Source organism: Anopheles stephensi, chromosome 2 (assembly GCF_013141755.1).
Source record: "Anopheles stephensi strain Indian chromosome 2, UCI_ANSTEP_V1.0, whole genome shotgun sequence".
NCBI lineage: Eukaryota > Metazoa > Arthropoda > Insecta > Diptera > Culicidae > Anopheles > Anopheles stephensi.
This window is the reverse complement of record NC_050202.1, coordinates 1237284-1253123: the sequence shown is the minus strand read 5'-3', so window position 1 is coordinate 1253123 and position 15840 is coordinate 1237284. Positions and strand designations below refer to the sequence as shown.

At 45.6% G+C, this 15840-nt stretch overlaps 1 protein-coding gene across 2 annotated transcripts in view; it reads left to right on the top strand.

The window, feature by feature from the left end:
• LOC118505355 overlaps positions 1-15840 on the top strand; it is a 179849-nt gene that overhangs the window by 124859 nt on the left and 39150 nt on the right. For both annotated transcript variants that reach the window (XM_036041029.1, XM_036041028.1), the window contains exon 3: positions 121-400. The gene's annotated coding sequence lies outside the window, so the exon portion shown is untranslated. The remainder of the gene's footprint in view (positions 1-120; positions 401-15840) is intronic.

Genomic DNA, 15840 nt, shown 5'->3' with positions numbered 1-15840 from the left:
ATAGCGAGAAATCCAAAGTCTTGGAGCTTGAACGCCACACGCAGAAAGAAGGAGTGAACCGAGAGATAGGAACAAAACAAATAATAAATATTTTTGATATGTTTCCTTTTGTGTCCACAGGTTCTTTCGGCGAGAAAGGGAACCACCACCCAACAACGACGAGCGACGTCGTAACAATGAATGCCTCGGCATTCCCTTTCGGCTGCTGGAACACTCCAACACCAGCGGAGACGGAATAGAACAACGAAATATCGAGGTGATAAATGGTTTCCTAGCGGTTGACGGCGGCGACGACGGCTTGGAAGTGGTTTCTGCGTTCCGGCCATTTAAGCTTCATTTCCCCAACGATTCCTCACGCCTTCCTGGATCCTTTTGTGATGAGTTGCTCGGTTGGTCCATGGTATGTATCATAAATTACTAGCATGTCTTTTTTCTGTTCAAGATGTACATGTCTTAACCTCCCCAAAAAAAAAACCATCCACCCCGTCAAGTGCATTCACCTGGCGGTGGGTTGAAATGTTTCGTTTTCGTCGCCTCTTTCATCTCAATGAATTCCTTTCAATGTCACTCGGGTGTAAGACTTCATTAACAAAAGTGCACACACCACCAGCGTAGTGAGAGCTTGGGAAAAGACAGGGCGTCAGAATGTTCTATGAGTCAACCGAGCACGACCAGCAAGCGCTATCCATGCATACCGCATACTCGAGGTGTTGATGGAACGGTGTCAACGCCACACACCACACACCGCCACGCACACGCGGTACGCAGGAACAAATCTATTAGCATGCAAATTTAAACACCACTGCCATTACGATCAACGGCCGGCCGAGATCTTGCTGTTATCTTGTGAGCCAATTCCGCAGCACTTAATGCATGATCCGATTGTCCAAATGTCATATATTACACTTGGAGTGGAGGGTGTTGTTTTAAGGCGAACACGGACCGAACTAGTTTTCCAATCTGCGTTTCCATTAACTATCGCCGTATTCAAATTGATGCCATCACCATGAAGGCAGTTAACCGGCTAGCTGCCTAATGAATTGAATTGCCACGAACGACTCTATAACGATACGGGCCTAAGAGGACTCACATTATCCCCCGAGGGGGGCGCGTTAGATAAGCAATCCTTTCCTGCCGTTTTTTTCCTCGCAAACGCGCAATCTAAACCGTAATTTTCGGACGGGACAAAAGCGATAAGTTTGCCCCCTTTTGCAGCAGCCATTGCTTTTTTAAAACGGTGACTGGATAAGAATAAAAATATAGCAAAATTAAACACCTTCCACCCAAGTACATGCTCCAGCGATGGCTTCCTGCCGGAGGAGGAAGGTCTGGAAGTATGGTGGTTGGGCGGTGAGTTGGGAAACTTCTCCCTCCAGTGTTTGGGCTTTCCGGAGCTGGTCCGCGCCAGGGAGTCTATAAAAATAAACTTTTTTAATTGAGCAATTAAGACGATAAGAAGAAATTTATTTACAAAACTACACGAACACTATCCCGGGTGTATCCTATTAGAGCGGAAGGCGGAGAACAAAGCGTTTGCTGGCACGAACGAACGAAGAGATCGCAGTGGGTTGGGGAACTTCAGGGCAGGCTTTCCTGCCGTTTTGGCAACATTGGAAATAAGTTTCCCATTCGGAACAGCAAAGTTCGAAAGCGAGAACAATCAGTGCGATCGCCACTACTCTGGTAGTGTACGATCGTGTTGCTTGTGTTTAGATGTTTTTTCTTCTCCGCAACTTCCGGATGGAGAACATTTTCTATTATTCTGGAAGAAATTCTTAAGCCAACAACTTGGCAGCAAAATAATATAGAAACTTTGCCGACTCCGATATCTCCGCGGGAACATACATTCTCATAACAGGCAGGAAGTATTCTTGGAGAGAGTCTCTAAATGAAACAGGCGAACTGCATTCTTCTTTGGTTTAATTCCTGAGACTTGCAGGAGGTGAAACTTTGGCGACAGAGTGTTTTTAAAGCTTGTCAAAGAAATTCTTCACAGTCAAGCAAACCTTGATGGAAAAGTTACTTTCGTGTGTGCATCTTTACTCATCATAAAATCACCTTCAACAGTTGTCCCAGAAATATTAATAACAAACCTTACAAAGAAGCGTAGACCCAAACGAAAACTACTTTCACGGGTATGCTTTTCCAATGTATGAAATGTTGCTTTCCAAATCCAATGCACTTTTTTTACCCTGAGCTGATAGCACAGCACCAAACAATGGTGATCTAAATCTTTTGTTTCCCGATATAAATTCTCCCAGTGGCGGGGCTTGACTTCAGGAGAAAAGCGAACAACGACCGGCGAGCATCTTACGTTCATTTCCGGGTCCTTTTTGCCGGGTCCGGATAAACTGGTGCATAAGATAGTTGTCCCTCCGCGCTATTAGACGCTATCCCCTCTAACCTTTATTATCGCTCACTTCACCTCGTTGGTTACTCCACACAGACACACACACACACGTGTATTCCATATTTCTAGAGCGACCAACAACCACGGGTCCACGATCAAACGCGTCGAGACAGGTCGAGGAGTTATTAGCGAGTACCAGATTTGATCTCTTGATCTTGCACCTAGCGAATAAATTTTATCCAACCATCCTCCCTTGACCCTGCTCAAGAACCGTCCCGAACCGACCGTCCACGGTTACCGCTCTGGCCCGTCCGTTGCATCTCGCATCTCGTATCGATGAATTTCCTCCCCGGGAGGAGCAAAATAAAAGTCCAACAGCCGAAGGGAAGATATAGGGTAGGCCAGAGGTTGCCTGGTTCCCATTTTTAAGTCACCTGGTCGTCTGCCGAACGCTAAATCAATAAAATAAATGATCGTTCGATGCCTTTTTAGCTCCGGTAGTTTCCTGTTCCTCTCCTGTCCTATGTCCTCAGGACCCGCAACAGTTTCCCTCGGCACTCCGGTGGAAGGCCATCTTCTTGCGATTTGATGCTGCCATATTTTGTTTTGTCGTTTTCGTGTGGCGGTACACACAAATCGATAAGATTTTCTCTATTCGTTTGTGCTTTCTTGTGTGGTGGGGGGGACCTTTTTTTTGCTTCCTTCTTGTTTCGATTTTTGTCGATTGGCGCATTTTCTCGTCGCCGTTCGATGCTCTCTAGTGCTTCTATGTCTCCGGAAACGAACCGACGTCTTTTGGATGATTTTTCTTTTGCAGCAGTTTGTTCCAGCCAAGCGAACGGACTGGATTGCCGGAAAGATGCTCAAATAAATTTTATAAATAATGTCCCTGTTCTGACGACTAGCAGTCAGCCAGTCGGCAGGTTCGTTCTAGAGTTCATGATAGTGGTGCAAAACCAGATATTGACCACAACCACATCGTAACCATTTCATTTCAATAAGCCAGACCCAGAAGCACACTGAGATCGGTGTGATAAAATAATTGGATAGTTTAAAAATTTCTAAAATTAAATACCTAAACTAATGTCGTTTGGAATTCTGAGAAAGCTGAGACGACTTCAAGTACTTGCACGTCTTTTAAAATTTGCAACTTGACCCACAACTCGTCCCACCGTTCGAAATCTTAGACAAAATATCGCCGCTAGACCTTCAATCGAATTTCCTCTCACTGGGGTGATTTTAAACTTTGATGACGATTGAAAATATATGCTCCAAAGACGCTACTAAATAAGCTTCCAGCCCTATGCAGCGTCTTCCTCGTTTGATGCTAGCCAGGACCCAGTAACACACAGCTTTTATTTTTCTTCGCCATCATCGCGGCAAACGCTACTTCCTCGGAGAAACACCATCGATGCCAATCGCTCGAACCCATTTCGCTCGATATAATACCGCGAAAGCAAACGACGATCGATCGAAATCGGGAAGATCAACGATGCACCAAAAAGAATCCCCATTTCAGAAACGGAAGAAAAAGAAAATCTCTTCACTTCTTCTCTCTCACTCTCGCTCTCTGTATCGCCCATTCCACTCATCGTCTCAATGCAGGCGGAAATAAATATTTATAACATTGATCTTGAAAACCGATCGATACGCCGGCGAATTTGTGCTGCTGCAGTTCGGGGTTTGTTGCATCGCATCCGCGTCTTTCCCGGGCCATTTTGCAACGGTTTGGTTGTGCGACTGCCTCTGAATGGTCTGATTTTAATCGGCCGTTGTGTGGTTGTGCAAAACCGCCGCCACGCCACGGATTCCGCTCGCAAGAACACCGCATAATGTGACATTTATTCCGGGTAATAAACAATGAACCGTTTCATCTTCGTTCGCGCAACCGAGAACAACCGCAGAACCTGGAACCTCGCGGAACGGGATGCGAAAGCGAACAAAAAAAAACGCTGTTCCCTTTTCGGAGGACACACATCCCCTGCTGCAACGCGATATTGATGGTCGACTTTTCGGTGGTTTAATATGCACATTTTGTCTTTCGGTTTCCGTTTAGTTGTTAGGCCTTTTTTGCGGACAAGTGCGAGTCTCTCGGTGTGTGTCTTTTTCTGTGGCACCGTGTTGATAGACGATCAGCTCGAAAGGATCTGGTGGACATGGCTTCGGTGGTTTCTATACAGAAAGGCCAACGACGACCACCATCAGACCAACGTTCAGGCCCGAAGTTAGACGACGGGTGAGGTCAGTCGACAAAAACCGAAAGACCATCCTTATACCCAATTCTTACTGAACAATTCTTTCCGGCATTATTTTATGAGAAGCAACGAGAGTTTTGTTCCCCGTACAGCGCGCTGTACGTGTGCATTTGTGTCTATAGAGGACGACTCTTTTTTACTTTAAAGTGCCACAACTCTGAATAATGCATTCCGATGTTGCGATAGGAACCCTTTTTTGGGCATTCGATTTTATCGACGAATCGTTTTTAGCACCTCTGCGGTACTTTTGTTTTGCGATATGCTTTACTTTTTTTCCTACCCTTGGAGCACAATTTAAGCATTATCCAACAAAATTTTTGAGCTTAACTTTACCCTTAAAAGACGGGTAAATAATTAAATTTAATAACCTTTCTTGTGCAAGTTTTACTCTAAAGCGTTTTATATTCAACGCTACAACATTAAATTAGTCACGCTGACGTGACTGTATTAATCCACTAGCACCACTAATTTACAATCTGATAACAACTTTACAGCTGTAACCGACTCCATTGACTTCTAATGAATAGGAAACCCTCCGCACCGGTATCTATTCTCTTTAGCCCTTCATTTTCTGGCGCTCGCTTCGGTACCCTTCCGTTGTAACATGTAATTCCAATTACTTCTACCTTCTAGCTCCACATCCGGCGCGTTGCACGTAGAAATTCCACACCGAACGCCGTTCCAACCATGGACACAGAATAAATATTCTATCAGCTCACCGTGCTCCAGACATGTGTAAACATTACCCTTGGATCAGCACGGCCTGTGTAACATAGATAATTTCGGACTCTTTTTAATTTTAGGAACCAATGTCGCTGCTCGGAAGGCGTAAAGAAGGGAGCAACCCTTTTCGTTTCTGGGTACGCTTCGAGAAAGGCGAAGCCGACGAGCGAAAGTAACGAAAGGTTATGTCACACTAGCTGCTGCGACACGCTTAAATGCTGATCATGATCGTTTTGAGCGCTAAGCCCCCTGTACTTTCGTTGGCCACTGCTGAATAATTTTATGACCCAAACACACACACACAGCACATGTACGACACAGGATATAATGTCTCGCATGGCCCCCGGGTTGAATGTGATTTACATTTTTATATGAACAAAGTGACGCTTCGTTCACAAGGGATCAAAGGCGCTTCGTCCGAAGGAAGAGGAAGTGACAAATAATTAGCCATCAACAAACTCTGGTTGATGCCTAATTTTCCCCACCATCCTGTATACGGGTTACACGGTCTTCCGGTTCCGTGGTCAAGCGATAGAAAATTCGTCCCCAGGATCACTTTCCATACTAATGGAATTGGAAATGTGACCCGTGCTAGAACTAGGAAAGAAAAAAAAGAACTCGCTGCATATGAGAAGGACCAAGGTGCCGGCGTATCGTCTTCATCGGATGGTGGAGCACGGAAGCGGTGACATAAATGAGCTTCCAAAACCAAACGAGCACCCGAAATTGTTCCGGTTTGATTTCTTCGGTCATGAATTTTGATGAGCCTGATGAAAGGACAGATCGAAAGGACTCCTCGACGGTTGACACTGTCGCCCGTAAGCGGCGGAGGAGTAAATTAGCTAATAAGATTTCGTTCGGATCTCCGGAAGATCCACAAAACCCGATAGTGAATCTGTTTTTCGCATTCAGCAGAACTTTTTAACCAAATTACTTATGTAGCGGAAAATGAGATCAGAGCTTTTGGCCGATTAGGTGATGACCTTTTTCTCTGGATTTTTCGACGAACCGTGTGATGAGATCGTGAGATGAGGAAACTGATTATAAATTAATTTAAATATATTAGCTTCTTCGTTATGAAGTCTTGCTGGGACTGTTGGGTTTTCACATGACTGTTTTCACTTGAGAATATTGTTGAGTTTGTTGCCTCCCTTCTTACCTGGCGAGAAATGTATTTAGTATTAAATGGTTTAATACGTTTACTATATAACTAGCATAGGCTAACCTCTACAAACAAATGCTGATGTATTTCAGTTAGAGTTTGGACGCTGTCCTCAATAGATATTCAGTCACGGAACTGACAACAGAGTTGATGATCCACACCGGAACGTCCACCCTAATCTGATGAGCTTCGTGACATGACTCGCTCCAAAACCGGAAAACTGGCACCCAAAAGCGCCACACGAAAAGTACTACACAAACATTATCTTATCGATTGTCACAATTTGGGACAGCATCGAAACGTCACTTTTTCTCTCAGCCACCGGGGAAAACAAGTTTGTTCGCCAATGGCCTCCCCCTTATAATTGAAACCTAGAACAAAAGTGCATCCGCAAACATTGCACTTGTGTGTATGTGTATGTGTGTGGTGCGGATGCTGTGGAAACGTTCATCATCCAGGAACGGGCCCATCGTTTCCCAGGATGCGCCGTGTGCCGTATACCGTGTGTCGGTAAGCCAGCAGCAGTTTGCACTAACGCACTCGTGACTACTTCAGGACATTTGCGGACCTATCGGTGAAGGGATCACTTTTCCACGACAAAACTCGTACAACACCTGGCCATGCATCTGGATGTTCTTTTTGCTTGTACTGATTTTTTTTTTCAGACCATTTTTTGTTTATTTATTCCGTCATCCCCGATCCACAGGGATCTGAAAGAAGTGCATAGTGCGTTCTCCACAATTTTTCACGCTTCACGCAAAGTTGCGCCACCCGTGAAACGGAGCGATTTTTTTTTTATTATTTTGACTCGCTCGGTAGATTATTTCTGCTCAATGCCGTACCGAAATGGTTACGTGCCAGTGTGATTAGAAATTCCCGGAAGCTTTGCACCCGGCCCTGCAAAGCTCCACCTTGTTTTGTTAGCTCGTGCCTCAGGCAGTCAAATTTCTCTCGAGCGCGTAGTGACCGCGAAATTGCAATTCCCATTTCCGCGCTGAAGCAGCACGGAATGTCAAATAACATGCAAAAGTGCGAAAGTGGAACTGTGGTATAACACCAAACCCCACCCGAAAAAAAAAAAACCGGGGGTGATAAACATAAACCAAACCCCAAACAACGGTTCTGGAGCTAAAGCTGCAACCTCCAAAAGCACACGATACTTCGGTTTAGGTGGTGGTTTAGTGCATTCGGTGGCGACTGGAGATTCAGGGAACAGTTTTACGGCCAGCGCAGTATCGTACGCACAAATCGACAATGTGTCCTAAATTTCGGTTGGATTTTCCCGGTAGCGAAAAAGCCCGTTGGTGAGATCGTGTGGTTTTCCCTGTTGGCAGGCTTACGAGAGATATCTGGCAACTGGTTTTGTGCGTTGAAACCCGGAACGAGTCCATTTTATCGCCTGCTGTGACGTAATAATAATTGAAGTATCACGTCAAAGTAGAGAGAATTACTTTTTGAGGATATTCTTGGTAAAAGCAAAATTTCTTTACTAAATCCCTCAAAGCCGTATTACAAAACAATATATTGCCGATAAGTAGAGCTTATATAAAGCTACTTAAAATAACTTCAAAACCATCAGCATACGCCAACCCAACCCTAAAGCATTCTTATCACGATGGGAAAACGACCCCTTTGCCACAGCCAGCTGCTAACTGCGTCAAGCATCATAACCATTACGCGTGTACGATCGTGAAAATTGACTACGCGGAAAAAAGGACACTTTACCGCGAGGGCACAATCTAATGCGCTTAAAGCAGCAACAACAACAACTATACCCCGTAAAAACGCTTCACCATCATGGCGCCAAACATTATCGGAACCATTTTGGGATATGTTGTGTGTGATTCGTTAAGTTGAAGTTTTGTGAGTTTTCTAACCAGTCTCAAGACAACAGGAAATCACCTGCCCATCCCAACCCAGCACGCAGGGCTAGAAGGGGCATGTAAATGGAGCCTAATAATGCTCGGGGGAGGAGGCAAAAAACAACCCCGGCCGGACCCGGTGTGGAATGTGTTTTTAAGAAGCAGCCAGTTGTGCTCGGGAAGCTGGAGTTGGAGGCAGAAAAAAAGGGATCATCATCATCATTGAGATCCTTATAAGCTCGAAACAACGGATGTGATTGCAGGTCGTTTGAGTGAATTTGTTAGCTGCTCATATTCGTTATCCTGCCCAGGAACGCCAGGTCTAGCACGTTAACAAGCTGCAGTTAGTGCTGTGAAGTTCATTTGAAAGACAGCGGCAAACGGCACCATCGTGTGCACTATGGGGCACATTTCCAGCAATTTTCCTGGAAAAAGAAACATAAGAAGCAGCAAAGAAACGCACATCCACATGAGACTACTCCTGCTCGTGCAATCAGTGCTTATCTAGAGCAACAACGGCGTAAAGAATGACTCTCTCCGGTCGGCCGCCGTGCCTGCCTGCCTGCCTGCTTGCCTACTGTATACCGTAACGAGCCCACGGACTGATAATACAATTTGTGCCTGCTTCATCCTCCCGACTCGAGACAATCATCGTAATCTGTTAAATCTGCTCATAAATGAACCCCCTGGCATAGGGTGGAATTTATCATGGTAAAAGCACCTGGCCGAGAGCGACACGGAGAGAAATCAAGGACCACGACCACGACGCAGGAAGAATGTCTGCCTACAATCTGAGATGATTGTGCAACATTTGCCGAGGGAACGGTATGCCTCCAGAGCGCTCAGCAGAAGGTCTTTAGAAAGACGGAAGCATTTATCATTGATGCATACAGTATGACAGTTCTACGGTAGCGCTCGGCATGAATCCTTCTTGGCCAACATTTATTCAGCCAGCGCAGGAAAGGAATCGAAGAATGCTACATCCTTTATCCTTCCTGCTACTTCCTTCGATTGGGTTAATTAGAGCTCAATTTAAATAATTGAGATGCAAGAGTGAGTCATGTGTTGCATTAACCTCCGGGGCTGGCTAGAACAAAAGTCAAACCAACAGCTTACTTGCGCTAAATTAACACTTTTATCCAGCACGGAAATCTACCTTCGGAAGGGATAATTTCCGAACTCGGCGTCGAAACCAAATATCTTCGGAGTTTCGGCGAGAGGAAAGCAAAAAGAGCTGTCGAAGTAATTAACCTTCATTTGACAGGAACTCACAGACAAGTGCTTTCCTGCCTGCCTGCCTGCCTGTCTGCCGCCTGCTCACGACCTTTCTCTGCGACACCATAATTGCTTTCCAGCAATAACTTCGGTGTGCTGTGCAGGAAATAAACCACAAGAATGCGTTCAAAAAGGTGTGGTTATCCTTTGCTGAGGAATCAAACGTTTTTCCGGACCCGCCACTGGCTCACAGGTGCCACCAGGGGTAAAACAAAAGCACCACGGGAACTCCGAAACCGGCGCCGGAATAGAACGAGTTTAATTACTGCACACCGCCGACGCTTCTCCGAGTGCTCCGCGTGGTGGTAATTCGATTTCCCGAAACGTTTTACCCAGTGTGCAAGCGCGCCCGGTCACACATTGCTAAGCATATGTGCATCCCGGCAGTTCCCATCATCGACAGTTTGGGAGGTTCAAATGCCAGTGATTAAGTCATAATCATTATTTCTTCGCTCCCTCCATCACTCAGCTGCTGTGTGCTGTCTGTGTGACCCCGAAAGACAAACGGGTGTTAGTTAAGACTTCAATCAAGATTTCTCTTTCGCCTTCGGTTGCTTCCCTCAGCAAACGGCTAGAAGTAGAACAAAACCTAGCCTTGCGTCTAAAACCATAGACACAGCGCCAAGACAAATAAGATTCTACTTGAGTGAGCCCTGCAGTGGAGCTGCGGATGTCCAAAACAGAGAAAAAGAACGAAAAGCGAAGTCCAATCGGCAACAGGCGCCCGGTAAACGCCCTTTTACTGGGTCCCGGGCTTCCGCTCCGCTCTACCGCCCCATGGCAAAGATGAAGGATCTAATCCGTTCTAGAAGATGTACGTCATTCTGCTGACGGGCGCGCAGAGTAAAACGGCGTACGGCGAAAGTTGGTAACCCGGGTTTTCGGGGCAAAACAGCAATTATTGCCATTTCTGTTTTCCACAAATCTTCAATCATTTTGATTGAAGTCAATCTGAAGTCGTGCGTTGCGGAGTTAGCGAGTACCGTTCGAGACTTTTTGAGCTTTTCCCAACAAAAAAGAGCGAAGTAGCTTAGCCATAGGGAAAAAAAAGTAAAACAAACCTAATTCCTTGCCCAAAAGTCGTCTAATGCTGCCGCTAGTTTGGTGGTAGCGTGTGGCGCGCTCTGAAGAATGCCCGATTCTATTCCCGCTTCTAAATGGGCGAACGAATGGGCCTACTGTTGTTCTCGCTGCTCGCAAAAGTCCAGCCGGACCCGTTCTCCACATTAGTCACGAATCGTTCGACCGCCATGGACTCACTCGGCACGGTTGGGCATCTTGCGGGACTTCGGGCGTAGTAGAGTCAAAGCCGTGCATGCGATAGCGTTGGCACATATTCTGAGTGCGCGCGGTTTGCTAACGGAACTTTATTATGAAAGTTGCCCTCCCTGGTAGAATAAGCAATTATTGTTAAATTATTCGTCGATTTAGACCTATATCGTGCAAATTGCTGTTCACTTAATTTTTGCGTCCTTTTTATGTCGCAAGTCTGTTTGGGGAGATGATGTGTTTTCTTACAAAAATTTCTGGAGATCTTAAGGGAACTCGTGCTCGCTCATCTCGCAACCGCAGTTCCTGGCCAAAAGAGCAAACATATTGTGTACCGTCTAGTTTCCCCTTCAGGACACACGGGTTTTTTCATCAGATCGTTCTAGCTGAAAGAACTTGACATGGAAAGATAGTTGTTATTGCTCCATTGCCTTAGCGCGGCTAGATAAGATCTTAATGGTCCTGCGTTCGCATTTAGGGCATACCAAATGACTGTTATTAGCCCATAGGAACTCAGAATTCTCTTCATCTACTAGCCCCATCTACGGGTTAAACACTCGTGCCGCCCTCTCGGCCGGTGGCACAGGTGAACGAGACAGATGATCGGCGAGCCACGCTTTCCGATCGGAACGTCCGAGATGAGCTTCCGCTAATCGGCACACAGTTCGGCAAAGTGATGAATGGTGTCACACAGGTGATTATTAGCGATTATCGATCGTGAACCATTTCGTTGTTTGTTCAGCAGCAGAATGGCAAAAGTGGCGCAAACTAGAATGGAACGGTTTGTCGAGAAATGAGCGATAATAATAACTTGCCAGACCCACCAGACCACCTTCCAGGCCTAGTGGCGACGGTGGATCTGGGGCGTAGTTCGATGGGATGCTGCTGTGGTTGCGAGATAGCTAATTTGTTAATGTGCAGGCCTAATGGGGAGGCCGAGCCGAGTGGGATTTTTAAGATTTATGAACGTCGTCACACTGCATGCTAAATAGGTTCTGTCGGATGGAATTGGTTGAGGGTTGGGATTATCACACCCAGCCTCAGAAAGGGAGGTCATCTCATCTTCAGTGTTCCGTGGCCTTGATCTCCTCGAAGGACATAAGATGATCGTGGTGTTATTAGAATGCGATTGCTTTAGTGCCGATTCAACAACCACCTCAACCGTCGATTCTCTTTAAGATATCGACAATTAAAATAAAATAAGTATTACCCACGCTCACTTTCCCACACTTCAATTAATAACTGCAATAAATCCATGGAGCGCACATTGGAATGTAATAATCGATAATAAAAAATCGCAATTACACCTTCTCCAGTTTTTCGCATTATAGATCAACTATCAACCTTAGAACGTTCATCGTCATCTCCAATCATTAGCGTTATCGTACGTACCGCTCTCCGATTGCAACTGAATAGAACTATCGCTTGCTGCAGACAGTCGGGTCTGCGCAGACCCGACCGGACCCTTCCCATTGCCCGTGGCTGCTTTCTCATCAATCTTGGTAGCGCGCAATCAAGATGACTAGGGAATAATTAATGGTTCCGTCCAACGGCGAATGTCACGGTCAGTTTAATGAACACACATTCCGGTTGACAGTGGACAGTAGTCACCTTCGACGGACGGGGCGCGGTGGTGTTGCAGGTAAAAAACTTCTTCTGGCCCTTGCGACGTTCTCTCGAAATCAATCATCAACTTTCGACACCGTACAAGAACCGTCAGCGAGGGTTGGGTTTTAAGCGATGGACAATTGGATCATTGCCACCGTGTGTTCAACTTAGAACTCGCCACGTAATAGATTTACCTTTTTCTGATACACATTTTCGGCAGACGTTTTGTATATCCTGAAGGAAGGTTCTTTAAAGCAAGCAAGTCCATTTTTCATGCCTACTAAAACGGACTGTGCTCTGGTCCGGTATGCGATCGATTGATTAATGTCTTGCTTGAAGTCGGACTCTTATCCTGAATCGATCCTTAACGACTGTTTGACCAGTTGGCCACACATTGCCGGACATTGAGGACTCCTTCGATTAATGCATTCGACAGGAAAGTTGTGTGAGAGCTCTTAATTGAGTGAGAGTGTAGAATCCTTTTTTATGTCTTCGAACACATGCAGCTTGAAGGAGAATGGGTTTCAATTAAAAAAATATGTCTCAACTAATCCCAGATCACGTACACCACATCCTAGTTGCTCGTGACACTTATGGAATCACTCATTTAATTTCTCATTCCACCGCAATAGTTATTTTTTGTGCTGCTCTCCCCAAAAGCTCCCCTAACAAGCTTTTGCCACGGAAAGGATCAGAATACGCTTTTTTGGTCCTGATTGGTGTAACTTTTCGCACTGCTAGTTCCTTTTTTCTAACCGAGTATATTTTTTTTTGCGCTCGTCCAGTTTGGACGTCCTTTCTCGGTAAGGAACAATTTTATCAAGCTCATCAACACGACGCCTTCGAATCGCCTCGGGAAGCTGATGATGATGGAACGATGGAACGAACTGAACCCGGATAAAAAAGGGAGAAAATGCAGGACATCCCCAGAACACCCTACGTAAAAGCGTTTGCGGGCGTGTTTGAGTTGAGCTGGTGGAGCCGAACCGGACATCGAAAAACGTGTTGATAGTAATTATTTTAATGAGATTTTGAAGCGTTGAAGACTGGTGTAGCTCGGGTACTTCCGGTATTCATCAACACTTTGGTTTTCTCCTCATTTTTCTCTCTCTCTCTCTTCTCGAGATGGAGATGCTGTAGTACGCTGTGCTACATTTTAATTTTTCGTTCCAATTTTTTTTTTCGTTCCCTTTGTTCCTGCCTTCGATGGGTAAAATTTTGCCTTTTTTTGCTGCTTTGCCATTGTTTCATCTCTGGATCGCTGCGAGAAGTAGCGAGCTGCTGATTAGGAGGTACCGATTTCGCGCCATGAATAAATAAACGATGTTGGCTACTGGCTACCTCCGTAACCGGAACAGACACTTTGTGTCCTGTGTGTGTGTGTGTGTAGCCAGCTCCAGATGCGATATTAGCATTCTACCATCGCACTGACGAGTGGGTACCGCTGGTCACTGGTTCGACGGCGAACTGAAGCGAAACCGAAGCAAGCGCGACTAACTTTGGTGATTTATTTTGCGTTTATTAATAGAATTCCGTCCTACGCGCGTTCGGGAAACCGTTCCGCAAACTATTGTGACTCGTGACGGAGAAGGAACTCGAGGGGTTTCAAAGGAAGGTGGCCAAAGCTTCACGGATGAAAAAATAAACTTCTTGAAAACTTTTACATCATCAAACCTTCTCCCGCCTGAGTTGGTGGATTCGTTCGGGACGCGAAAGTGCTAGTTTTTAGTCCAACGGCAACATAATGAGAAAATATATAAACCTCAACGTTTCTTCTTCGGTTCGTTCGTGCAAACCGCTGGAATTGGTAATGAAGTAGTTGTGGTTTTCGGTTTCCGAGGTTCGAATCGGTGTGTTTGCGGTCCCTACTTTCCCGATGTCTTGTGTCGTTGAGAAAAGGGCTTTGTAATAAAATGAAGTCTGCTTTATTTATTTATTTTTACAGAAAATATTTGTTTGAAAGGTTTAAATGAAATGAATAGTTGATCATCGGTAGAACTACAAATGAATTCTTTCTTACTGAGCATCACAAGAATTTTTATAAGCTCTCAACTCACCTCAAGAAAACCTCAAACTTTGCCAGGATGGATATGAAATTATGCGGTTTTATTGGAGAATACATCCCGCATTCTTCCGCTGGAGGTCTTTAATTAAAAAATAACACACTCAATTCCGGACGTACAACAATATCCGCCCACATCTGCTAACAATTTTGACGTACTAAGCGATGTTTGGTTTATATATTATATTTTCTCTGCATTTAGCGTACACCACCGCACCGCAGCAACTGCAGCAATCCCCCAGGGGCAGGACTGCGCCGAGGAAGTTTTCTTTGGCATGCAATGCTCTCCCTATCTTCACGAAAGCCCAAGACGATATACCATGCACAAAATAAACGTACCGCTTCGTGCCCCGCATCAAACGGTTCGTAAGGCCCGCATGTCCGCATGTGTTTTTACTCCACAAAGTTTAAAAGCTGCCCAAACCCAAAGCGCCCCGGAACCCTTTTTTTCCTTCGCCGATCAAGTTAAGCAGCAATCCGCAGTCGCTCGTCGCATCCTCATTGATGTTCGAGGCACGTTCCATTTCCCGACCAGGCCCGGACGTTGTTTTCCACTTCCAGTGCCGCAGGAAACGATTTTCACGCCGCATACATGTGGCGCTGCTTTGGGTGGATGTGGGGTGCGGAAGGGGGGCGGTGGTGGGGATGCAAAAACCACCCTCCGCCACACGACCGAAACCGTTCATCTGCATCGAAAATCGAAAACGTGCACGATGTGCGCTGTAATAGGTTGCGGTTTTGTCGGTGCATTTTATGCACTGCTGGAGGGAATTTATCTTCTGCTCGCAGAAACCAGCAGCCGGATCTAGCTTGTAGACACAGAAAAACGAGTAAAAATGCATCCTTTCGAAAACAGAATTATTATGCAACGCTAGAACAGGGGCTGTTGTTTGCAGAGCTTTCGCCAGTTTGCTTCCGAAGAATTGGTTTACTACTACTACTACTACCACCACCCAAGCGCATTACTATCACGTCGCAAACCGGCGAAAGGATTGCATAATTTTCCTGCACAAAAACAATCCTTTGATTGGCAAAAATTGCTACCCCAACATGCGATGTTACTTCCTTCTGCAGTCGCGAGCTGGCATCTTCCCTGCATCACGCTTTCATCAGTATGGCAAGAAATGATGGCAACGAGTGCTTGCTTCCCCGGAAGCCATTTGTCCATTTTAGAACGGGCACTACCATAAATTTGACTTCCAATTCAATTGAAAGCAATAGCCTCATCTATCCAAAGCTTCCTCGCTTACCTCCTACTCCACGCTCATCCCCCC